Source organism: Crocodylus siamensis, chromosome 2, assembly GCF_052110815.1.
Source record: "Crocodylus siamensis isolate JL-2025a chromosome 2, ASM5211081v1, whole genome shotgun sequence".
Taxonomy (NCBI): domain Eukaryota; kingdom Metazoa; phylum Chordata; order Crocodylia; family Crocodylidae; genus Crocodylus; species Crocodylus siamensis.
Genome location: NC_143396.1, coordinates 131897437 through 131924957, shown reverse-complemented (window position 1 = coordinate 131924957; position 27521 = coordinate 131897437).

Genomic DNA, 27521 nt, shown 5'->3' with positions numbered 1-27521 from the left:
AAGGAAATAGAAATGGGTTATTTATATAGAGGATAGCAGCCACAATTTCTGCAGAGATTTCTTAGAATCATGGGGGCAGAAAGAGACATCTAGTTAACATAAGGAAGTTATCTAGTCCACCCCACTGCTCTATGCAGGTTCATCCTTATCTAAACTGTGCCAGACAAGTGTTTATTGGACCTGTACATAAAAATGTCCGGTGATAGAGATTCCACAGCATCTCCTGGTAATATACTCTACTGCTTACCACCCCCCGCCCAACATTAGGAAGTTCTTTTCAATATATAACCTAATCTCTGTTGCTGCAATTTAAACCCATTGCTTCTGTGAACATAGAGAGCAATTTGTCACTTTCCTTTTCCTAACAAACCTTTTTGTGTTTGAAGCCTATTGTAAATACCTCCTTTTTGCTAAGCCTAAATTAATGTCTTGCACCAAGTAGTATCTCAATGCTGCAAATGCTTAAGCACATACTTAACTTCATGCCTTGTGCGTGACTTCAATGGGATTATTTTCAAGCCCATCTGCAGGTATTTGCAGGATTGGCTTTAGCTGTGCATCTATAGTGTTGCAGAAATTGTCAAAAATATTCACTCCTCAGATTCCAAGAGGATTTTTATGTATCTTGATTTTTTCACATTTTGTAGAAAATGTAATTTTATAGGTCACACCAACTCCCCCCACCCCTTTTCCCATTCTATCAAAAAGGGATGAGCTTGAGGGAGACATGCATAGGGCAAGGAGGTTAACTGATTATGCTTCATTGTGAGTTCCTAAAAGAAGATGACAAATTTGAGCTATAACACAGCATTTTCCCAGAAATTTCCCAGTTTTTCTTTTAAAAGTCCTTTTTCCTTGCAAAATATTTGCTTGAAAGTTTTCAGGCAGTGTGAAATTATGGTAACAGCAAATATCTCAAGGGAGTTACTGTCATGTGCACTGTATTATTAGTGTCAATAAGACAAACAGCCTCTTTGATAAGGGGCTGAATTCCATGTGGCATATGCCTAGAACACACCTGTTAAGGCATAACAGGTTGACATTCATAATTGGTCTATATTTTTTATTGAAATAAATTAATCGTCAAGAACAAACATTTCTTCTCAGAGCTCCCTATCTTAATATAAAGACTGTTATAAATATACCATTTTTGCTAGGCCTAAATTAATGTCTTACATAAAATGTCCCAAATTAAGCAAATTATTTTCCTGTTGGACTTATTGAGAAATCTTCCATCAACATTAGTGGGAAATGAATTAGGTTAGTTGTGAGCATTTTGAATAAAGGCTATCCACAATGGCTAGGCTTGTTAGCATTGTAGAGTTCTTATACCTAGGTTGATTAGATTTTCTTGATTGAACTCCCCATTGCACAATGCAAGAAGTAAGTACATTAAAATACATTATAAAAACTGCAAATTAAAGAAACAGTATTCTTTTTGACATATACAGAACAATTACATCTCCATTTTCCATTGCAATCAGTGGATTTTGATATTTCCCATGTCATGATAGTGTTGGAATGATAGTATAGCCATGATGGTCCTGGAATTATGCCAAAGAAAAGGACTACTTTGGGTGATATATTTTATTGAACCAACTGCATAGTTGGGATAGTTAGATAAGCTTTTGAATACAAGAAATACTTCTTCAGGTCTGAATAACCTAATTATTCTTCAGAACTGAAAAATAATGTCTTGCATTCAAAAGCTTGTCTAACTCTATCCCAACTGTGCAGTTGGTCCAATAAAAGATATCACCCAGAGCAATCCTTGCTTTCTACATTTTCAAATTTTTCCATGAAAAGACTTTGAAAGTCTTTGATCAATGCTAATAAATTGATACCTTGGTAGGAATATATTTTAAATTGTTTCTGAGAAGTTTCATGCTTGCGATGCAAACAGCGTTCAGTGAGGCAATTATGGAGAACAATGTATACAGCTAATTTAGCCTCTTTCTTTGTCAGTTATTTCAGAGCACACTTTACCTCAAGTACATTCATTAGTCAAAACTATTGGACATCAAATGTTTTGTCTGACTGTATTTCAAGCTATTGCCATGGCAGGGGGTTGGACTAGATGGGTCTCTTCCAACCCTAGAAACTATGAATCTATGATTGCCTGTATACAGATGCCAGTGACTAACACTTTCAGTATTTCATATTTGTTCTGTGTGACTGATCACTCTATATGGCATGGTTTCTTTGTGCTGCGTGATTGGTCATATGGTACAATTTGTGCCCCCTTATTTGATAACAGACTTTAGTAAGTTGGAAAAGGCTTTAAGTAAGTCATGCATAGTCACATTGCACTTCTGTTTCATCTGAATGTGTTTCCCTGAATAGGTACTTCATTTCTCTTTTTCTGCAACAATTTTTGCCATAAAAAATTCCCTTGCACTAATGTTTGCAGAAAGCAAATAATCAGGGCACAAATATTGTGAAAGTAGATTTAGTTTTCTATTTCAAACAATCCATGGCCATTCTTTTTTTACCCACACTTGTCCAACTCTAACCACAGCTACTCTAAATTAATTAACACAGTTTCTGTAGTTGCATTACTTTTATTGACACCATGTCTGCATGGGCATGGAAGAAAGCAGTTCCAAGCCAATTAAGAAGAGAAGAGAATAACATCTAAATCCTTTCCCCCATGTGAACTTTTGACCCAAAAAGCACTGTACTAATGAGAGACATTTCTCTCTCATCTGCTTGTGCACAGCTATGACACTGCTCAATGTGTTGACACTGTCTATTTGTTGCCCTTGCTTTTGGGGGTTCTAAATTTGAACATGACTAAATCTTCCAGGTTCTTACATGATGTAGGGTGTATGGATCTGTTTTGGCTATCTGTGGCCTCATGTGCATGAGATGCTGACTATGCAGTAACCGGAGTTATTGCACAGTAGCATCGCTGAATGGCTTTTAGGTGATGCTGATTATACAGTAGCTCTTTACTACTAAACAGTAGTGTCATATCACACTTCATGCCATGTGACCCATTTGTGCAGCAGTAACAATGTACTGTGCCGTAGGGGTGTGCAAAGCGGGACGTATTTGATTCAGATTTGGATTCAGCCTGAATCAGGGACAGTGATTTGATTAGTTGATTCAAATCACTGTCCCTGATTTGATTTGGCTGAATCTGAAGATTTGATGCTGAGTTGGAGAATCAGTGATTTGGACATAGATACAGTTTCAAAAATTTATTCTACATACCTCAAGGTACCAGCGCGGCTTGTGAACACTGCGATGCTGGGGTGCTTGGAGCATCCCACAGGAGTGCGGGGGGGGGGGGGCGCGGAACCATGTGCTTGCAGTGAACCTGAAAGTGGACTGGAAGTACTGGGGCAACCAACACAGGTTCATTAGAGGCAGGTCCTGTCAGACCAACCTGGTGGCCTTCTATGACCAGGTCACAAAATCCTTAGATGCAGGGGTAACAGTGGATGTAGTCTTTCTGGACTTTAGGAAGGCCTTTGACACTGTCACTCACCCCATTCTCATTAAAAAACTGGGGGACTGTGGTGTCAATGCCTACACATTCAAATGGGTCACTACTTGGCTGGAGGGCCGCACCCAGAGAGTGGTGGTGGATGGGTCCTTCTCAACCTGGAAGGACGTGGGCAGTGGGGTTCCACAGGGCTCAGTCCTCTGGCCTGTACTGTTCAACATCTTCATCAGTGACTTGGACGAGGGGGTAAAAAGCACCCTGTTCAAATTTGCTGATGACACTAAGATGTGGGGGGATGTGGGCACACTAGAAGAGAGGAATAAGCTGCAAACAGACCTAGACAGGTTACAGAGGTGGGCGGATGAGAATAGGATGGGGATCAACACTGACAAGTGCAAGGTGATGCATCTGGGGAGGAAGAACCAGCACCATACCTACAGGCTGGGGAACTCCCTTCTTGTCAGTACAGAGGCAGAAAAGGATCTTGGAATATTATTGATGCCAAGATGAACATGGGCTGGCAGTGTGGGGATGCAGTCAGGAAGGCCAACTGCACCTTGTCATGCATCCACAGATGCATCTCAAGCAGGTCCAAGGAGGTGATACTCCCCCTCTATGTGACACTGGTCAGGCCACAGCTGGAGTACTGTGTCCGGTTCTGGGCGCTGCACTTCAAGAGGGATGTGGACAACATGGAGAGCTTCCAGAGGAGGGCCACTCAAATCATCAGGGGCATCAGGGCAAGCCCTTTGAGGAGAGGCTCAGAGATGTGAACCTGTTGAGCTTCCACAAGAGAGGGCTGAGGGGGGATCTAGTGGCCTGTTACGAACTAGTCAGGGGGGACCAGCAGGCATTGGGGGAGTCCCTGTTCCCCCAAGCACTACCAGGAGTGACTAGAAATAATGGTCACAAGCTCGCAGATGGTAGATTCAGATTAGACATCAGGAGGCACTACTTCACTGTCAGGGTGGCTAGGATCTGGAATCAACTTACAAGGCCAGACAAACACCTTGCTGGGGTCATTTGACCCCAGTATTCTTTCCTGCCATGGCAGGGGGTTGGACTTGATGATCTGCTCAGGTCCCTTCCTACCCTACAAACTCTGAAACTCTGAATACTTCGGTTCACTTCTGGGTCCGCCAGGGAGCATGGGGGGGGGGCTGCAGCCCCTTGGCTCAGTGATCGGCTGCGGGGTGACCCCAGGTGCCCCTTCCCAGACCCAGGAGTCACTAGTTGCTAAAGTTGTGTCTATGTCCGAAACTCCAAATCTTTCTGAATCTCTCCAAATGGATTTGGAGGGTTCTGATTCGATTTAGAGAGATTAAAGGGCCCTCTGATTTGGTTCCGATTCAGATTCAGAGATTCAGTCACAGAATCAGGCTGAATCTCTGCCAAATCAAATCAGGGACTGAAGCTTTGGACAGCTCTACTGTGCAGTCAATGTTTTGTGTGGATGTGGTCAGTGAGACTTTGACCCTAATGACAAAGAAGGTTGCAAGGTATTATTACAAATGTTTTAAGATTAGTGCAAAAAAAACCTAGTAGGAACTTTAATTATTGTATCCCAGAGCTGCCTGCTGAAGCAGAGTAGGAAGTTCATGGTCCTTATGGTTAATGGCAAGTATGAAGGCAGGGGTAAAATTTGGCATGGAGAAAGAGGAGAAGGGCTGGTACATTTCCACAGACTGAGCTCCTCCTGGGTGTTACCCAAATAAGAGTTTGTTTGTGGTATACTGCTAATGTTCAAAATGAGTCTGTGCATGTTCCCTGGGCTCCATGGGCTCTGTTTAGCTTCTTCTTCATGGAGGATAAAACCCCCCAGCCATAGTAAGTTTTCAGTCCCACCTACTTGTTGCACCAAAATGAAAATCACTTGCAGTGAACAGTGCCCATCTGTGACTCTCCCTGCTGCTTCTTGTACTTGGAGTGAAATGGCTAATAATAAGCAATTTAAATAACTCTGCCTTAGTATCTGAAGGAGCCCCATGGTCAGGGGCTGGTGCACCTCACAAAGCTATAGCTCCAGGTTTTCTCCAGACAGAATCATGGCAGGTACTTAAAGAGAGAAAATTTGAGATTCTGGGGAGCAGGACAGAGGCATCAAGAAGTACTGGTGAAGACTGTGGGCACATATCAGCCGCTTCCAAGCCCTGGCATAAAATCCAGTGAGTGATGGTAATGGGCTGGCTTTTGCTCACATTCCATGTCATGTTGCCTTGTGCAAACCTGGGAACAGTAGGTGGAAGTAAAGATGCTTAATCATGAAAGATCTGTTTTCTGCCTCAGGTCAGGTCACCTCCTTCCAGCCCACCACAGAGCAGAAGACAGTGCATCTCTGATTTTCTTTGTTAGATGAATGGAAAGCTCATATGTAAAGTATCCCAAATTGCTACATGATGGAAGACAATCATTGGCTGTGTGTCTGATCACGCTATACAAAATACCCTTTCCATATCATATTTGCAATAACCCCAGGTAGTCATCAATACATCTACACGGGCAAAGACTGATGTCCTACCAGAACTTATCCACTGCAGTCAACAGAACTGTGCCAGCTAAACTGTGGATGGAATTTGCATATATTTTCATATATGAGGTAACAAGTAAATATATTTATTTTTAAATGATTAATCTAACAATGATGATATGCAGAAATATAACTTTATCCTAATGGTTCTTATGGTGTTGGCAATGCCTACAGGCCCCAAGGGAGTTTAGGGCTCCGCTGGGTTAGGTGTTGTTCAAACCAATGTTAAGATAGAGTGTGTGTCCCAGACTTTCTACCAACTAGGTAAGAAAGGAAATGAAGTCACTGAAAGTTTAAGAATTTTGCCCAAAGTAGGTCAAAGTCAAACTGAGGAACAACAGCACTCCTACCTCCCAATCCAGTGCCCTCAACACACCTGTCCAAATCTCCCTCTCAGTACATGCATATGAGAAGGTGCTAGAGAGGAAAGCAACAGATTAAAGTAGTGCTTTTCTCTTTTTAATGTGACCAGGAATTGACCCTTCAGACTTTTTTCCTGTGGTGGATGGAAAGCAGTGCATAAGGGTGCAGCGGAGCCTGCATCACACCCAGCTAGCTGCCTTCGTTTCCCCACATAAAATAACTATTTACAATTGGTTGCAACCTTCAGCACAAGTGCAGAGCAGGCAGCAAGACACCATAGCAACACCACACTGGTTTGGAAGGTTACTCTCAGGCATAAGTGTCAGCAGGCTGGGAACTCTCATTTTGAGGAAGTTTAAAACCTTGCAAGAATCCTTAAATGGTCCAAGTTGCCAGCCTCCTTTGTTATTCTGTATTTGCTTGTCTTGAGCAAAGTCTAGTAAAGTGGTCCAAGTATGCAATGGTTTTGGAAATGCACCATAAACCACGTGGTATGAAATCAGGCAGCCAAAATACATTTGCTTTGGAGGACTTGTTGTCAAACAAAGATATTTTGGACACAAGACAATGTTGGATTTCAAACAAGGGTCCCTGAGGTGAAAAACCAATGATTGCTCCTGCTATCCCTGTCATTTTAGCTGCCTCTTGAATGACAGCTTGCTAATTAAAATACGTAGCTATGGAATAAGAAGCTAGAACTCCTTCTGTTAACAGAAGGCAATGCTGACAAGATGGTGGGAGAAGAATCATTTTAAATAACTGTTTGGAGACAGCTGGTATGACAAAGATTACTCTGCTTATAGAAACTAACAAGGGAAGCGCCAATACCTTCATACTCTTCCTGGGGGAAGGGGGGCAAAAAACAAAACACAACAACCATCCCCACTGGCCCCCCTCCAATTCCCCACCCCCCAATCCTCATGCCTTACCAGAGAGAATAAATACTGGATCTAAGTGACTGCCAGTAATAATGTATTGAAATACCAGGCACTGAAATCCCATGTTTCAAAGAACTAAATCGTTACTCAGTAATATAGTTTTGAAAGTCTTTGACAGTGCCACCACATTAAGAATTTGGATGTCCTAATAATAAATGAAACTGTTTTACCATCTCTCTTTAAAGAAAGTATTTTGACCCAATACACTAAGATAATACCCACTTCCATTTAATTTTAATTATTTATTTTTTCATGTCATATGTGACTCCTGGGCAAAGCTTCCTTGTGGGGTGGGAATCTAGTGAGAGAAAGTAAAAATACACATTGATGCAATGGCATTAATGGGTAAGCCATGATGAAATTATAAATGTGTGTGCTTACATGCAATTTTAAAGAATAACGTCAGCCAGATCTTTTTTATCAGCACCACACCATTCAAAGTTAATTGGGAAGACAGAAGGACATCAGAGAATCTCATCAAAAGGACTTAGACATGTCAGTCTGAGTTTCTAAAGTTACAGTGAATTTGACACCTCATTTTTTTACTTAGTCTTTTGGAGTCTCAGGATAATAGAAAAGGAATAATGGAAGGGTAGGATAATTTAGGAAGAAATTGGGTTTGAAACCGTATTATCAGATAAATCATTCTCTATGGGAAAAAGCACTAGTGGGGTATCTTGACTTTACCAATTGGATAAAGATAAGTATTCAGAATAAGACAACTAAACCTTAGGAAGATAATAGCTTGTCCATCAGGAGCAATGTTGCCAATTAATGTCAATAGAACCACATAGAGTTCCACAGCATTGCCACTAGGCATGCTGAGAATATTGTTAGCATCAGTATTCCTATCTGTTATTAAAGAAGTGGACAGGGGAAAGGGGTAAAAAAAAATAATAAATAATTGTGAGAAAGAGAATGAATATTAATGTCTCACTGAAAATGAAAAGGTTTTTAATTTTTTAATTAAGCAGTATTTTTCAGAAGCTTGCAGCTCAACAATATATAACACATATTGCTGGCATGTATGTACCAAGAGCTTTCTCAGCAGGAGTCCTATTCATTGAAAGATAGGATCATAAGACTCTTTCCTAGTCCAATGGAAAGGTACCACCACCAGCATTTCCTACTATTTGTTTCTTAAATTTTTTGTTTTATTGCTACATATTCTTCACAACTGTGTGTAAATTTTGTTTAAAAAAATGGAACCTCCTTCTTATGTGGAATTGTTTGTGTCAGATAAGAATCAATAATTATAGCATTGGAGCTCTGATAAAGTGAAAGCTCGTCATTATCTTTTGGATTTACTTTCAGTTATCCAAAAGTAAACAGACCTTCCTCAGCAAAAATCCACTTCTAGGCAAGAGATAGCTGTTCTTGAAGTGAGATACTAGTACTGGTTGAAAAATTGGATAGGATTGTCCAGCGAAATGGATTGTCTAGGCAGAAAAGACAAAAAAAGAAGTATTGTAGATGAAAGCAAAAATTTAACCAAAAATAATTTCAATTTAGAAGTGCCTCAGTGGAGTTGTAGTTGAAATGCCTGGGGCTTCCATTTTCCTCAGTAGGACAGGATCTCTGATTGGATTACATCTCCCTTCTTGAGTCCTGGTCATTGTGAATCATGGGAAACATAGCCTTGCAGGGAAACACAGCTTATAGAACACAATGGAGATACGATTCAAGTCCGAGGTGGGCAAAATATATCCCATGGGCAGGATGTGGCCTTCCAGGCCATTCTATCCAGCCTGCGGGGCCCTGACATTTTTAGAAAATTAAATTTTATTTGCCTCTTGCTGCCTGTCAAAGATGACAGGTGCCAGCAGCAGCAGGAACCAGGGGAAGCCGGCAGCAGGACCCAGTGGCTGAGCAGCAAGGCACGCCCAGCTTCACCCCACACTCAGCCCCCCACCTCCCTTTCTACCTCCAGCCCCCAAATGGTAGGGTTCCCAACTTTGACTGAAGCTATTCCAGGAGATTTTTTCCCCCAACATGATGTAGTGTCATTAACAGGGGTGCACTGAGAGAGACTTTTTGGGTTGATACCAATGGCCAATTTTTGAAGAGCCATATTGGCGGCTACTGATCCAATTGCCGATATGTAGCCAGGCAGCTTGGATAGCAACGTCTGGCTGGTAAGTCTGTTGTGGGGGAAGGGGCATGAAAGGGGAAGATTGAAGCACCCATGGTGAGGGAGGGAATGGGGCAGGGGTAGGGTGTGGGACAGAGACATGAGTGGCCCACCCAGGAGGTGTGTGTGGGGGGGGTGGCTCCCACAGCTGCGTGCACCCTGAGATGGTATGGGGGGGTATGCCTCTGGATCTGTGGATAAGGTGAAGGCAGGCTGCCGCTGTGGGCTGGGTTTTTAATGAGCCATATCAGCCAATACTGATCCAATTGCTGATATGCAGCCAGGCAGCTTGGAGAGCAGCGTTAGGCTGGTAAGTCTGTTGTGGGGGGGAGGGGCACGGGTGTAGGGAAGAAGTGTGAGGGGGGCAGATTGAGGCCTTTGCAGTGAGGGAGGGAGTGGGGAGGAGCAGGTACTTGTAAAGCTGGGGCAGGCCACAGGATGGAGTCATGAATGGAGTCTGAGAGGCGTGGGGGGTGGCAGCTCCCACCTCTACATGCAACCTTGGGGGAAATGGGGGAGCGTGTGTCCCCAGTCTGTGTGCAGGGTGAAGGCAGGCTGCCACTGTGGCCCAGGCCTGGGGTGGCATGGAGCTCTTACTGGTGGGGGGCTGGGCTGGGCTGCACTTGGGGCAGGCACTGGCAGTGCTGGGAGAAAGGCTACAGCAGGGGCAGCCATAGCCTCCCTCCCAAAATTCACCATAGCCTCCCTCCCAGCACCACTGCCGCCTGCCCTGGGCACAGCCCTGACCCAACCTCCCCACCAGGAAGAGCCCAGTGCCACCCCCAGCCCCAGCCCACAGCGGCAGCCTGCCCTCACTCCATGTGCAGATCTGAGGACACCCCTGCCCACGCTCTCCCAGGGTGTGTGCAGCAGTGGGAGCTGCTCCCTCCCCGCACCTCCTAGACAAGCCACTCATGGCTCTATCCCATGCTCTGCCCCAGCTGTGCAACACATGCTGTGCCCCAGCCCCGGCCTCACTCTCTCCCTCACTGCTGGGGCCTTGATCTGCTCCCCCACACCCCTTCCCTCACAACAGACTTACCAGTTGGACCCGGCTGCTCTCCATGCTGCCAGGCTGCACTCCTGGCCATCTTCATACTGCTCTGTGGCTACACACTCATCTGCCAAAAAAAACCTGATTGCTGATTGTCACGGGAGGGGGTCCTTAAGGATGACTGTGATCTCCTAAGGCCCCACAACTGTGTCAATTTGGCCTGTTGGGCACCCTCGGTTCTCGCCTTCCACATCTTTGATGGAAATATGAAAATAAAGAGGCTGCCATTAAGTCCTCTTGGACATGTTTTGATGGACTCTCTGACCCCTTAGGTTCCTGGACCCCTTCTGGGTCCCATTTTACAATGGGTGTTTCAGGGCACCCTAGCCTTATGGGCTATATGCATGGCTCCAACCTCCCCTTTACCACAGCCCAAGCCTCTCAGATGATACTGTCATTATCGTGCCCAGGCCTCATTATAATTCAGCCCCTTGTCCTCACTGAGCTCTCCACAGTCTGTGTCTCTGCGCCCCTCAGTGCTGGGCTTTGTGCCCCACAAAGTGCTGCACCCTCTTTGGCGCCAGGGTCTGTGCACCCCAGATGCTGCACCCTCTTTGGTGCTGGGGTCCCCACGCTGCAGTGGGCCCCCAGTGAGGCCTCCTCCTTCCAAAAATAGTGTCAACCAAACCACCATTCTTAAAAAACGGCAAAAAAAACCATAAGCCCCTGGTCTATAACATAACATAAGCTACATAAGGTGTGCCCAGCCCCTCTACACTACCCGGAGCAGAACTCAGGCAGGCCTCCTCCCTCCACTTACTCCACAAGGGATCTTTCTCCCTTGGCCACAAGCAGAGAACTGCCTACTAGTCCCTATCCTGGGGTTTATATGGGTCCAGGACCCTGCCCCTTCTGGCCAGCTGATCAGGTGTAGGTGCAAGCTAATCTCCTCATTAGCTGGTTGCCATGGCAACCTGCACCTGGGCTCCTATCTGGCTCTTTGGGATCTTCCCAGGCAGTATCTGGTCTTTTAGGAGCAGGCACCTAAGTGCCCTGCGACACTGATACTGTCAATTTTCTTTATATTGGTGCTTATTGGATATGGGACTGATACATCACTGTACATCCAGTCATTAATTGTACTGTTCAACTCATTCACAGTATAAATCTTATAGTTTCATAGACAGTAGGGTCAGAAGGGACCTGAGCAGATCATCAGGTCCAACCCCCTGCCATGTCAGGAAAGAGTACTGGGGTCAAATGACCCTGGTGAGGTGTTCATCCAGCCTCCTCTTAAAAAACCCCAGGGTAGGAGCCAGCACCACTTCTCTTGGAAGTTGATTCCAGATCCTAGCTGCTCTGACAGTGAAGTAGTGCCTCCTGATATCTAGACTAAATCTACCCTCTGCTAGCTTGTGACCGTTGTTTCTAATCACTCCTGGTAGTGCTTGGGGGAACAGGGACTCCCCCAATGCCTGCTGGTCCCCCCTGACTAGTTTGTAAATGGCCACTAGATCCCCCCTCAGCCTTCTATTGTGGAGGCTGAACAGGTTCAGGTCCCTTAGCCTCTCCTCATAAGACCTACTCTGCTGATTCCTGATCATGCTGGTGGCCCTCCTCTTGACCCTCTTCATGTTGTCCACATCCCTCCTGAAGTGTGGCACCCAGAACTGGATGCAGTAGTCCAGCTGTGGCCTGACCTGTGTTGGATAGAGGGGGAGGATCACCTCCTTGGACCTGCTTGAGATGCATCTGTGGATGCAAGACAAGGCACGATTGGTTCCTGACTGCTTCCCCACACTGTCGGCCCACGTTCATTTTGGCATCAGTAATGACTCCAGGATCCTTTTCTGCCTCTGCACTGATGAGAAGGGAGTTCCTCAGCCTGTAGGTATGCTGCTGGTTTTTCCTCCCCAGGTGCAGTATCTTGCATTTGTCAGTGTTGAAACCCATCCTGTTCTCATCCGCCCACCCCTGTAACCTGTCTAAGTCCGATTGCAGCCTATTCCTCCCTTCTAGCATGCCCACTTCTCCCCACGTCTTAGTGTCATCTGTGAATTTGAACAGAGTGCTTTTTACATCCCCATCCAAGTCACTGATGAAGATGTTGAACAGTGCAGGCCCAAGGACCGAGCCCTGTGGAACCCCACTGCCCACATCTCTCCAGCTTGAAAATGACCCATCCACCACCACTCTCTGGGTGTGGCCCTCCAGCCAAGTAGTGACCCATTTGAATGTGTAGGCATTGACACCACAGTCTCCTAGTTTTTTAATGAGAATGGGGTGAGCGACAGTGTCGAAGGCTTTCCTAAAGTCCAGAAGACTATGTCCACTGCTACCCCTGCATCTAAGGATTTTGTGACCTGGTCATAGAGGGCCACCAGGTTGGTCTGACAGGACCTGTCTCTAATGAACCCATGTTGGTTGCCCCTAAGCATAATCTCCCCTGCTGGCCCCTCACGGACATGCGCCACGATAATTCTCTCAAAAAATGTACTCAGGACCGAGGTAATGCTGACTGGCCTATAGTTTCCTGGGTCCTCCTTCCACCCTTTTTTGAAAATGGGAACCGCATTGGCCCGTTTCCAATCCTCTGGTACCTCGCTAGAGCACCATGAGTGCTCGTTAAGCTGTGCTGGGGTCCTGCAATGACTTCTGCGAATTCCCTCAGCACTTGGGGGTGGAGATTGTCAGGATCTTCTGATTTAAATATGTCCAATCTCTCAGATTGCTTTCAATAGTCACTGGGAGATTGATGCCAATTCCAGTAGGCTCCCAGCCAATCTGGGAGAGTTGGTAACCCTACCAACTGGAAATCTCTGCAGCTTCTGGCTTGGTGACCCTTTGGGTGTACCCCATCCTCCCTCCGAGTGGAAAGTCATATAAAATTGGATGGAGGAAGGGGGGAAGCCACTGTGATCCGCCCAGCAGCTAGGAACCATGTAGAGCTTGCTGGGCTGGGCTAGAGCCAGAGCAGGAAGCTGTGGGCGGGGGAGAGGGGCAGAAGGAAGTGGTGGTGGTAGGGGGGAAGTAGAGAGAATGACAGGGGCCTGCAGGAAATGGCAGCAGTGCGGGGAGCAGTGGGAAAGGGATGCAGAAAATAGTGGCAGTGGGAGAAGTGACAGTGATGTGGGGAGTGGCAAAGGGGCTGTGAAAAACAGTGGGGGAAGTGGTAGGGGGGCCTGCAAGAAGGAATGGCAGCATGGGGAGCAGTGGGGGGGCTGCAGAAAATGGCAGTGGCAGGAGAAGTGGTGGGGAGGCTGTAGGAAGTGGCAGCAGGACAGGGAGCAGAGGGGGAGCACAGGAAATGGTGTTGGTGCAGGGAGTGGTGGGTAGGTAGCAAGAAGTGGCAGCACTGGTGGGAGCGGCAGTGGTGCCAGCTGGGAAGCAGTAGCAGCAGTGGTGGGTGGGTATGCAGGAGGGAAAGCAGGGAAATGCCAGGGGAATGGTGGCAGTGGGTGTAAGTGCGGAGCCCATACCAGTGCCCTGGGGCTGCTGGGGACCCATGGTGGGTTGGCAGGAGCATGGAACCTGGGGATGGGGTCTCCCTGGCTGCATCACATGAGGCTTGCACACAGTTCATGACAGCCATATGAGATGAAGCCACTAGCCCAGCCCCATCTCTCTCTCTCTCGATTTTCCTCTCTCCCCTGCACCATAACCCTACACCCTCCCACAGTCCGCATAACCATCCACACCCACCCACCATGCCCATACTCCACCACAGACACTCCCCACCCCAGACCACCACATAAACCCTGATACCACCCTCACACAATATAAAGTAGGACTTTATTTTGAGGTATTATGCAGTCACCTCTAGATACACTTTGCAAACACACAAATCAGCTCAAAAATATTTTAAAATAAAATTAAAGTAAGTTATAGTAGGGGGTTTTTTGTATATGATTTGGGGGTTTTTCCAATTGCAAGTTTCATAGATTCATAGATGTAGGATCGGAAGGGACGTTGTAGATCTTCTAGTCTGACCTCCTGTCCTGGGCAGGGTAGAAAACTGGACTCAAATGACCCCAGCTAGGTAAATGTCAAGCCTCCTCTTAAAGACCCCCAAGGTAGGAGCCAGCACCACTTCCCTTGGAAATTGGTTCCAGATCCTTGCAGCCCTGACTGTGAAGTAGTGCCTTCTAATGTCTAGTCTAAACCTACTCTCTAACAACTTATGGCCATTATTCCTTGTTACTCCGGGAGGTGCTCAGGGGAACAAAGTCTCTCCCAATCCCCGCTGGTCCCCCCCTAGTAAATTTATAGCTGGCCAGCAGGTCCCCCCTCAGCCTTCTCTTGTGAAGGCTGAACAGATTAAGGTCCTGTAGCCTGTCCTTGTAGGGTCTGCCCTGCTGTCCCCGAATCATGCGAGTGGCCCTCCCCTAGATCCTCTCAATGTTGTCCACATCTCTCCTGAAGTGTGATGCCCAGAACTGGACACAGTACTCCAGCTACAGTCTGACCAGTGTCGCATAGATGGGGAGGATCACCTCCTTGGCCCTGCTTGTGATGCATCTGTGGATGCACAACACGGTACAGTTAGCCCTACTGACCATGTCCTCGTCTTGTTGGCCCATGTTTATCCTGGAGTCAATAATGACTCCAAGATCTCTTTCTGCCATCGTGCTTTTGAGAAGGGAGTTCCCCAGCCTATAAGTATACTGCTGGTCCCTACTGCCTTACGTGTAGCACCCTGCACTTGTCAGTATTGAATCCCATCCTATATTTATTTGCCCACCCTTGCAACCTGTCCAGGTCCCACTGTAATCTGTCCTTCCCTTCTAGAATGCCCACCTCACCCCAAATCTTGGTGTCGTCTGCAAATTTAACTAGGGTGCTTTTCACCCCGTCATCCAAGTCAATAAAGAAATTGAACAGTGCATGCCTAAGAACCAAGCCCTGGGGGACTCCACTGTCCACTTCCCTCCAGGTCGAATATGACCCATCCACGACCACTCTCTGAGTACAACCCCTCAGCCAATTTGCAATTCATCTGACAGTGTAGTCATCAATGCCACAGTCACCTAGCTTTTTAATGAGAATGGGGTGGAAGATGGTGTCAAAGGCCTTCCTGAAGTCCAGAAAAAATACATCCACTGTGACACCTGTGTCCAATGATTTTGTGACCTGATCATAGAAGGCAATCAGGTTGATCTGACAGGACCTGCCCCTAATGAAACCATGGTGGTTGCCCCTAAGCATCATCCCTGCTGCTGGCCCATCATAGATGTGCTCCTTGATAATCTGCTCAAAGAGCTTCCCCAGGATTGAAGCAAGTCTAATGGGCCTATAGTTGTCTGGGTTCTCCCTCTTCCCTTTTTTAAAGATGGGGACCACATTGGCCTTCTTCCAGTTGTCCAGCACCTGGCCAGAGCACCACAAGTGCTTGTAAAGCTGTGCCGGGGCCCCGCAATAACCCTTGCCAATTCCCTCAACACTTTGGGGTGGAAAGCATCTGGACCTGATTTGAACACGTCCAGCCCCTCCAGAAGTTCTCTAACTTGGTCCTCCCTGAACCTAGGCCTGGCGGAGTTTCTCCTGAGTCCATCCTGAGTCTCAGTAGGGGAATCTCGGTCCCTGCACAAGAAAATGGAGACAAAGAAATTGTTAAAGAGGTTTGCTTTCTCCTCTGGTGCAACCACCAGATTGCCAAGCATATCCTGCAGGGGCCCCACATTACCTGGGGCCTTCTTAATTCTCCCTATGTATTTAAAAAAGGACTTTTTGTTATCTTTGATCCTTGATGCTAGCCCTAGTTCCGTATTTGCATAGCTTTCCTAACAGCCCCCCTACAGACCTGAGCAGTGGAGGTATACTTCTCTTTGGTGATAGCCCCTCCCTTCCACTGCGTGTATGCCTCCTTTTTGGCAATCAGGCATTCCAGAATGCCCTTAGTGAGCCATGGGGGCTTTTGGGTACTCTTGCCCCCTTTGCTTCTTGTTGGGATTGCCCCCCTTGGGATCTGGGTATCGTCTCCTTAAGGAACGACCACTCACCTTGGGCACCTAGTTCCCCTACTCTCTAGGACCCCAGTGCCTCTCCCACTAATCTACTCAACTCATTGAAGTTGGTGCTCTTAAAGTCTAAGGCTACTGCCTTGCTGCAGGCCCTTGACACCCTGCGCTGGATGGTAAATTTCAGCAAGCGATGATTGCTATCGCCCAGGTGGTTGAGGAACTGGAGTCCCCTCACCAGATTGTTGCCTGTGGCCAGGTCCAGCAGGGCATTCCCCCTGGTGGAACTGTGCACCTCTTGGGTTAAGTGGAGGTCCTGTATTTTGGCAAGGAACCTTTGTGAGCAGTCAGAAATGGCTGACTGCTCCTCCCAGCAGATGTCCGGGTAATTTAGATCACTCATGACAACTACATCCCTTACCTTAAGTGCCTCTGCAAGCTGACCCTAAAATTCGTGGTCAAGCTCTTTCCCTTGGTTGGGAGGTCTGTAGTAGATCCCCACCGTTAAGTTCCTTTCCCCACAAACCCCCTGTATCCTGACCCAGAGCACTTCAGCCTTCCTCTCCTCAAACCGCATCCTGCTGGTTGAGGATATGTATTGCTCTTTGACGTAGAGCACCACACCCCCACCTTTCTAGTCTATAGCCCCAATGTTAACCGCCCAGTCGTGGGATGAATCCTACCAGGTTTCTGTGAGCCTTACTATGTCTGGGTTTGAATTAGTTATCCGGAGGGTGAGTTCCTCCTGCTTATTCCCCATACTATGAGCATTGGTGTAGAGGCATTTAAGAACTTGAATTGGTGTGTGTGCCACCACCCAATTCCCAGAACTATCTGGTCCTCTGTTGCTTACTTGGGTACTCCTTGTGCACATCACCTGTCTTGGTTGGGAGGTGTCCTCAAGTACTCCTGTGGCCACATCCCCCGGGAAAGCTAGATTGTTGCACCCTCCCTCCAAAAGGAGTACTTGCACGACAAGGAGAGGGATTTCTGGTGGCAAAGGTCAGCGGGTAGGGGTGTGGGACTTCCGGTCCCAATATGGTGAGCAGGGGCAGGGCAGCTGTCCTCAACAGCTCACCTTAAACTCAGTAAGCAGCCCTCCACTTGAAATAATTGCCCGCCTCTGCTTTAAAAATATCCCTGACTAGCTTGCATATCCCTAGACTAGAAGCAGACATAAGTTCTGGAAGGTCTATTTAATTTTGGTCACATAATGATAAACTCAGAATATAATAGTAACTTTCCAAAGAAACCAGAATTTGTTTTCCAGTGCTTGGTTTTTAAATAATAATTTTAAAAAATCATGGAAAGCAAATACTTTTCTGAAAAAAAAAAGTTAAAAATCAAATTTTTCACTGGAAAAATTTCAACTAGCTTTACGAGATATAGACTGTGTGACATTGTTTATAATAAGATATTTCTTACTTTTATTTCTGCTTCAGGAAAGGTGAAGCTGTATTTTCACTATTAATAGTGCAACCTGTAATGGTTGCAAGTTGCCTGTATTTTTTACCATTATAGTCTCTTAGCTTTTAAGAATACCTAGAACCAAAATATAAAAGTTTTTTCACCAGTATTAGCATGGATACAGCTGCACTGGAACTGTAAGACAGGTATGGAGGTTCTTCAGGCCTAGTCCCACAATGTTTACATGGGCCTAAACTGCCCTTACACAGTCAGGAACAAGAATACGTACAGGACATGGGTGTAATTTAAGAGCTACACTAGGACATGTCTGAGTAAAACTACACCAGTGTGAATTACTGGGTGCCTGCGTCTATTAATGAAAGCATTCTATTATCAGCTCCCCTGATGCCACAGCATGTATTCCACTGCTTTGCCCAGAACAGTTGTTTCTCTCTGTATGCTGAAGACTCTAGATGCTTTCTGGATATTGTTTTTAGAGTGCACAGCACATTGTGAGTTGGTTGTAACTCTCCCTAATGCTAGACAGAACAAGCAGTGTGTAGAGCAGCGCAACCAAGAACAGACCACAAAGTCTGCTCAGATTTCCCAGACAGGTTTCCAGGTACAAATACTTTTACTTGGGCTTACATATACATATCACAAGATAATTGCCCTGTATGTCAGCCAGGAGATATATGATGTGGCCCTGGATAATATTTTTTCCATGCGATTCAAATTTAAGTTCACTCTCACCTCTACTGTGAAGTGGAGAGTGGCCTTAATAGACTTCAATCTATCATTCACATCAAACATGTAGTTAGCAACCTACAAATCTCCTTCACGTGTAGTGTTGCTATTAAATGGTTCTGACTCTCATTGCTCAAATCCCCGTTCATGTACAAGAATCACATCATTCCAATATTGATGAAACCATAGTTGTGGTACAAGTTATCATGGTAGCAACAGAATGAGCTTTTAAACAACAGTTAATTCAGAACAATCAATTCCAATAAATCAAAGGACTCTTAAAACAAAAATACAGCATTGAAGATTTTGCTGAGCACATGAGAAATACATCTCACAGTTTAAATATAGAGTAGGCAACAATCATCAATCTCCCAGCACAACAGGAAACAACACATGTGAAATTAGTTCATCAAGTCTTATCAAGGCAAGCACTACAAGGTAAATGCTTGAAAACACTTACATGCATGGGTTTAAATTCAAGCCTCTGAGGAAATCTATTGAGGACAATTGTACTTCAGTTCCTCAAGGAAAACTATCTTCAGTGAAAGCAGAGGATAGGGATTAGATATGGGGGTGGGAAGCCTACTGTATGGAGCGGGGGGATACGTTTTACAAAATATTTTTTCTTCTTCAATTTCTCCCTACATCCATTAGGCAAAATATGCCTAGAGATGCATATTTTGTTCAAGTGATGCCCCAGCTATGCACTATGCTGACTTGGTGTGCATTTGTGCCATAATCAGACAGTGCTTTCCAGCCAATCAGAAAGTAGCTCTAAACCATCCTAATCTCCAACCTACATTTTCTTTGGTGCACCTTGAGGCCATTGCTCCTAGTCCTTCTCCCTACAGCCACAGAGAAATGTCATCTCCATCATCTGTATAATCAACTTTCAGATATTTGAAGATTGTTATCCTAACTTCTCTCAGCCTTCTCTTTTCCACAATAAACCCTAATTCAGCCTTCCCTCTAAGTCATGCTCCCCACGCCTCTAATTATGTTTGATCCTTTCTGCTGAATTCTTTTTAGTCTGCCTACATCCTTCTTGAAGTGTAGGCCCCAAACTGAATACGATAAAAATGTTGAGGCCTCGCCAATGCTGAACAGAGTGGAAGAATCACTTCCCTTACTTTGCAAGCAATGCTTCTGTTAATACAACCCTGTATGCTGCTGGCTTTTTTTGCAACAAGAATACATTTTTAGCTCACCTTCATCTTGTGGTCCTCTGTAACCCCCAGGTCGTTCTCTGCATTACTGCAGCCTAGCTAGTCATTGTACAGTCTATTTGTGCATTCAATTATTTCATTTTTTGATGAAATAAGGATTTTGCATTTATCCTTAGTAAATCTCATTTGGTTCACTGAGGACTACTTTTCCAGGCTACCCATTTCTTTTTTGATCCTAGCCCTACTCTCCAGAGTGTCTGCAACTCCACCCAATTTACTGTCATCCACAAATTGGCTAAGCATGCACTTAATCCACTAATCCAAATCATTAACAAAGATATTGAACAATGCCAGACCCGAGACAGACCATGGGGAAACTCACTTGATGCCTCCTCACAACTAGACATTGAGCCTCTGATGACTACTCATTGAGCACAATGATCTAGCCAGTTATGTATCCACCTTATAGTACTTTCATGTAGTCTCTACTTCCTTAGCTAGTTAATGAGAATGGTGTATGAAAAAGTGTCAAAAGCCTTGCTGAAGTCAAGTTATATTGTGCCTACTCCTCTCTGCAAATCCATAGGGCCTGTCACATTATAGAAGTGTAATAGCTGCAAAGCTTGCCTGGCTGCAAGCCAAGTGGGTGAACTGGACTTAAGAGGTCTGAAAGAAAAGGGTGGCAAAACTTTGCATAAGCTTTACCAGACAGGAGGGTATGCAGGGCATGGTGCATGCTTCTTATTGGAGTGTTTAAATTGTGACTAGACCAAGGGATCTGATTGGCTGCTACAGACACATAAAAAGTTGAGGGAGAGAAAAAAGGAGGAGAAACTGGGAGGAACCAACTCCAGCCCTGGAGAGAGGGGGCAAAGACTCATTCCCCGGGGTTGGAGCTGAAACTTGCCCAGGGAGCAGGCATCAAGATTGGGGGACAGCCTGTGTCATCCTGTGACAAGCCAATTCCCCACTGGATTTGGAGCTGTGCAACCAGGGACACAGGTGCCAGGGAAAGATTGGGACGGGATTGGTAAGCAAAGCTGGTAGGTTTCCTGGAGCTGGGGGAAACAGGGTTAGAGACCTGCAGAGATAGGTAAGCTGAGTGGAAGAGGCAGCCCCAAGAGAAAGTGGACTGAGAGAAAGCAAACCAGCATGGGTGTAAGGTGACACTTTATCACTAGTGTTTGCAGGAAGTGTATTTCGGAAGGAAACAAAGGGGAGCCTATTGCCTGTAGCAGCTGTTCTGAGTCTGTTTGGCTGTTACCAGGAAGGATTAAAAGAGTCCATTTTCCCTGGAGCAGCAGAAGCCTCACTTCCACCATCTAGTGGTAGATCACAGTTATAACTGTGTTGCCATTTATTGTTATGGGAAGTCGATTGTGACTAGGAGAAAATCAACTGGGTTATGGGGGAAACTTTTTCAACGGTTTAGAACAAGGTGCATTTAATTACTGAGGTTATTTAATACATATGGGAGCACCCAGTGCACTGGAATTATCCACTTAATGTTGTAGTTGTAAATTTTATCTAAACTGTTAATTTTATTATTAACTATTGTTATTATATTTTGGTTTTTTTCCCTACATATAAATTAGTTGTGTATAATAAAGAACAATGTGTTCATTGGGTTCAGAGCTAGTTCCTGGCTGGTGAGGGTAATGGACACAGCTCTCCATGGGAAACCTCAGTCACCGGTTTGCTACTGGCACCCCGAGGACCCAAAATTGGCACATCACCCAGCCTTAGCATGCTTGCATGGGTTACAGAAGGAAATCAATTGGTCAGGCATGACTTGCTCTTAATGAATCCATATTTATTATTCTTGATAACCTTGTTCTTCTCTAGGTACTTCACAAAAGATTCACTGAGGACCTGTTCTATCATCGCTCTAGGTATTGAGTTTAGTTCGTATGGTCTGTAATTCCCTGGACCTACCTTTTCCTTTAAAAATGGGCATCCATCCATGAATGGATTTACCCTTTTCCAGTCATTTAATACTTCACATGACCCTCCTAAGTTGTTCAGGAGCATAGGTAATAGGTCTGAAACTACCCCTGACAATTCCTTCAGTATCCCAGGGCAGCATTTCTCAACCTGTGGTTGAGAAAGTCAGTCCCCAAAAGTCAGTTGCAAGAATATATGAAAAGATCACAAACTTTGAAAATGGATTCTCCTTTAAAAAACACAGGAAACTGTGGATTTTCCCTTGCGGGTTGCCAGAGTTCCAGCCTGTGAGGGGCTGCTTGCCCCCACCACCCCCCAGCCTCACACCCCCTGACCACCCCCTGTCCCACACAGTATGTGTGTGGGGGGAGGGGGTTGCACTGGGGTTGGGGGCAGCAGGCTCACAGTCAGGGACACTGGGTCAAGACTGGCTACTGATGTTTGCAAATGGTGCCTGGTACAAAAAAGGTTGAGAAACACTGCCCTAAAGTATATCCACTTGGCCCTGCCAACTTGAAAACATCTAGCTTGTCTAAGTAACCTCTAGCTTGTTCCGTTACTCTAGTCTTTTTGAGCTCCTATAGAATGCAGAGAGCTGGTTTCAATGAGCTGGATTCGTGTTGGAGCAGATTCGATTAATCAAGTCTGCTGGAGCACAGAAATAAATGCAATCCAGCAGACTCCCATGTCATGCATATCAGCATCCCTGCACTGAAAAATGGTGGTGGGGTGCTTTGAACTAAAGCTTGTTCGATGAGCTTTAGTTCAAAACACCTTGCTAACATTTTTCAGCATAGGGGATGCTGATACATGATGCTTGGCCCATTTTAATTAGTGCAGCTCACTAATTAAAGCACCCCCGCGTGACTTCCAAAGCATGTGTAAAAATGCCCTTTGTTGTCTCTTTTCCTCTTTTTACTGCCAACTGTACTCCTCATTTGGTAGCTGTTCCTATATGAAGGCTGACATATAAAAAAGTATGTCTGTGCATTAGTAACTAAACTGGCTTCTGCATTCTATGAGGGACCTATGGTTTCTTTGGTCTTCCTTTTCCTCTTCACATTCTTGTGGAATCAATTTTTATTGCCTTTTATGTCCCTTTGCCAGCTGTATCTCTAATTGTGCCTTAGCTTTCCTAACTTTTTCCCTGGACACCCATGCAATACTCTTCCCTTGTAATATAACCAACTTTCCACTTTTTGTAGGATTCCTTTTCAAGGTTCAGCTCTTTGAAGAGATTGCTGGCTACCCAGGCTGGTCTCCTGTTGCAGTTCCCATTCTTCCATTGCATTAGGAAAACTTGCTCCTGCATCCTTAATATGATTTCTTTGAAGTAGTCAGTTATCCTGGGCTCTTTTTCCCCTCAGACTTGTCTCCTAGGGGGACATGCCAACAGTTCGCTGTGTTTGCTAAAGTCTGTATTTCTGAAATCCAATGGCTTTATTTTGCTGTTCTCCTTCCTCCTTCTTTTTAGATCTTGAACTCTATAATTTCATGGCCACTGTCACCCAAGTCAACTTCAACCTGCACATTCTCAACCAGTTCCTCTGTTTGTGAACAGCAAGTCAAGAAAAGCTTCCTTCTTATTTGGCCTTTCTATCAAAAAAGTTATTCCCAACACACTCTAAGAATTTGCTGGACTGCTTGCACATGGGTTTGTTACTGTCCTAGAAGATATCCTGATAATTAAAGTCCTTGATGAGAACCAGGTCCCATGAGTTGGAAACTTCCATCAGTTTTTTTGGGGGTTTTTTTTTGTTTTTTTTAAGAATTCTTCATCTACCCCTTCCACCATGATATCCCCTTACTGCTCTCCCCTCTGACATTCATCCAAAGGCATTCAACAGGCTTACCTTCCACTTCATACTGCACCTCAGAATATCAGTACATCTGCTTAATATAGAGGACAGTGCCTCCTCGTTTAATGAAGATGGAAAGGATCATGTTAGTTTCAGGTTGGATGGTTCTGGCAGTTGGTGTAAGGACTGTCTCATAGGTGGTCTAGCCTCATGTTTAGGTGCTAGAATACAAGTTGCCAGATGAAAAAGGAAATCCAGAGGCAGAGTCCAAATCAGAGGCCGAGTCAAGGTTCAGGAGTCAGAAGCCTGTGCCAAAGCCAGGATGAGCTCATAGACAGAGCCAAAGTCAGGATATTCCCAGAGCCAGACCCAGAATCAGGAGCCAGAGCTAAATTAGAATATGCCAGGTTTCAGAGCTGGAGTCAAAGTATACCAGGAGTCAGAAACAGAATCAGGGTGAACCAAGAGTTAGTGATGAAGTTACCAGATCCAGAAAAACTGTTGGCTGGTCTGCAGCCTGCTGCTACAGGTGGCAGTAAATGGGCAGGCTGCCTTCCCCAGCAGCCAATCAAGAGGCCCTTCTGGTGGCTAGCTGTAATCATTAACTGGGGCAGTATGCTGACCATAAGAAGCCCAGTTAGGGCCTGGTAGGAAAGAAGAGTGGGGTCACTACAGGCAGTATTGGGTGATTCCTAGAGGCTTAACTTGGAGGGGAGGTGGTGGTAATAGAGTGGGACTGCACAAACACATTTGAATTCTGGCCTTACAAGGTAGTGCTAGTAAGATTGGTAAATGGACAGATGTTTAGTAATGCAACACTAGGTTAGAGCAGTCACACTAACATGTTGTCCAGGAGTTGGATGGCATGATTAAAAACTTGGATGGAATTCCCCAGAACCACAGCTGGTATAAATCAATATTGTGTCATTGATTTACTGCAGCTAAGGATTTGGTCCATTATTTCAATTGTTGTCAATAGTCATGGTGGGGGCAGATGAGCAGTTGATGAGCTAGAGAGTAATTTATCACATTCGTAAAGGCTATTGGAAGGGCTATATTTTTGTCCTAGTGTGATGGGCTTGTGTCTTCCTTCCCCTTCCAGGCTGTTTTCACAGTAAATGGCTTCATGGGGAGGAAATTTGTTGTGTGAGAAGAGAAAATAACTTTCCTTTTAAAAGAAATAAGGGGAAATAGGAGAAACCTCTTTCTCATTTGTTTTCACAAGATCTCTTGGTGTGAGCTCCTCTGGTTTTGACTGAATAAAATTGACCCCTGTGCAAGAGGAACCATCAAAACATCTGCACATCACTTAAGTCCTGCTTAATATAGTCTAAATGGACATAAGTGGCACTTTGGCCTTTAACTGGGTTGGGGGTGAGGTTGTGGGACCAGAGAATCATGTACTCAGACCAAGATAAATTAGATGCATCTCTGCAGCACACAGACATACCTGCACCAAGAAGTTACAGTATTCACTGGATCAAACGTATTCCTGCTGTAACTCCATGGAAGTCAGTAGAGTCCCACTGGAGATGAATTTAGCTTTCTGTGTATATTCTGTGGGCACTAGGCAGGGTGTTTTCATTTCACACATCATTCACTCTCTGCTGTAGTGAGTTGGCAGAGCCCTGTTGTTTTCCTTCTCTCAACACAAGCAGAACAAAATAAATGAGATTTTGTTAGACCTTTTCCTTAACTTAGGAGTGAAGAGAATGGACAGGTGGGCTCAGAGAATGGTGCATTTTCCCTGAGGTTCTTTCTATGGGCTAAACTAGGGGGGCAGCAACCTATGGCCCATGGGCCAGATCCAGCCCACCAAGTGATTTTACCTGGCCTGCAAAGCCAGATGGCAGCAAGTCAGCGGCATGGAAATCAGAAGTAGTATTCGGCAGTGTGAGGAATCAGCAGTAAGGAAAGCAGTGGCCTGTTTTTGGACTAAGCTACTTTAATTCAGCATGCTGTTACTAAAAGGTTGCTGACTCCTAAATTAAACTGTTTGTATGAAGAAGGGATTGAGAATGAATGAAATGCTTAATTTAAACAATAATTTATTGTTCTCTTTGCCAGTTTTATGGTGTTGTTGCTGCTACTGCTGTTATTGCTGCATATTTAAGGCCATACATGAAGTCATAGTTGGGAACTGTGTTCAATGATGTAGTTTATTTCCGTGGTCCTTTTCATGGTTGCTGAGATCCAGGTTATTACCAGCAGATGAAAAAGAGACATTTTCAAGCGACTGAAGAGCACAGCCTCCCTAAATATGAAGGAGTTTTGTAGGTGGGATTTTTACAAGTGCCTAAGTGAGACTGATCTTCAGTGAGACGTTGTGCGTCTAAATAATGCAGGCACTTTGGAAAATGTCATACTAGATTAATAAAGAATTTCCTAGAATCATGAAATCAGTGAGTTAGAAGGAATTTCAAGGGTCATCTGCTTGAATCCTCTGTACAAATGCAGGAATGCTACTCCTAAATCATACCTAACCAATGCTTATGCAACCTCTTCTTGAAAATGTACAGTGAAGGAAGTTCCACAACTTCCCTGGGCAGTCTTTTTCACTGTCTCACTGTTCTAACAGTAAGGAAGGTCTTCTTGATATTTAATCTACATCTACTTTGCTTCAGGCTACAGGGCAGAAAATGTAAAAATAATGTGAAATGTGAAACAAAGCAAAATGTAGGACAAAGGTGGGGAAACCATGCAAGTAACTCCCACACATTATTTGTTTTGGATAAATATATTTCTTCCATGTTATGGTATGTGCAAGTGACATTTCAATTATAAATGTAGACATCAAAAGCTCCTAAATTCAAAGATGGAAGGTGATGACAGGTGGTACTTTTCATGTATTTAAATTAAAATTACCATCTATGAGGTGATCATTTACAACTTACCTGATCAATCATCTTTGTGGTTTATTTATTTTTAATTTCTCCAGCTATTTGAGGGGATTGATTATTATTGTCCTGCTAAACAGCATCATGGAAATATTTTAGGGCTCGTATTATTAGGTTCAAATGCAGGCACAATTCAAGATCTGTGCACAAAGGGGAAAAGTGACTTTACTTCTGAAATGAAAAACACAGAATGAGGGAAACACATAGGGAACCACATCTTCCTGTATACATATTTTAAGGTAATTTGACAATAATTTTCTCTGCAAAACACAACAAAACAACCAGACAAAAAAACAAACAGCCTTCTTCCTCCACCACCCCTACAAAGGATTGCACCACTAAGCACCTTCAGACATTGTCAGGATGGGCAGTTGGTTACTGCAAATTTTCCAATCCTGCATATTTCATTGACTGAAAGACAACAGGATCCCCATGGACATTTTCTTTGCATTTATAGGCACTGATAGAGTTGTGCAGAGAAACAAAGAGAGGTAGCAGATACTCATTAAGGCTCAAAAGTTTGACATATTGATTAGCTAGGGTGACCGTAGTATTCTTAAAATCTAGGATGGGGTAAGGGAATCTGGGACGGGGTGCCACCATGTCTATGTGCATGTGCGCGCACATACACACCCACACCCACCAACCACTGATGGCAGATCTGGGGGGCAGGATAGTGTGGTGGCCTGCAGCCAGGAACCATCCCCAGCACACAAAGGCTGGACTCAGCTGGGAGTTGCTCCCCATTCCTGCTGCTGGCAGCCACTTGGGGCTACTGTGTGCAGCCCAGGTCCCAGCAATGGCAGGGTATGAGGCTGCTGGTGGTAGGCAGCCATTCCTGCTCACCCTGCACAGGTGTCCAAGCCCCAGCCCCCTCCCCAGCCCACCCTGCCCCAGTCGATCACTGCTCCAGGCAGGAGGCGTGGTGTCCAGTCTAGTCTGCTTCCCACCCCCAGCTGCTGCTCAGCAGGAGCAGTCCTGTGCACTGTGGACAGCAGTAGCCTCTGCTTGCTGAATCTGGGACTTTTGCTTCAATTTATACCAACTGGCTGGGATGTCAAGACAGCATACAAAATCTGGGACTGTCCTGGGTAATCCAGGATGTATGGCCACCCTATAACTAGTAGAGAATAAAGATATAATTCAGCTCAGGGCACAAGGAATAGGTGCATAGATTGTAAGTCCCAAAGGGATTGTTAT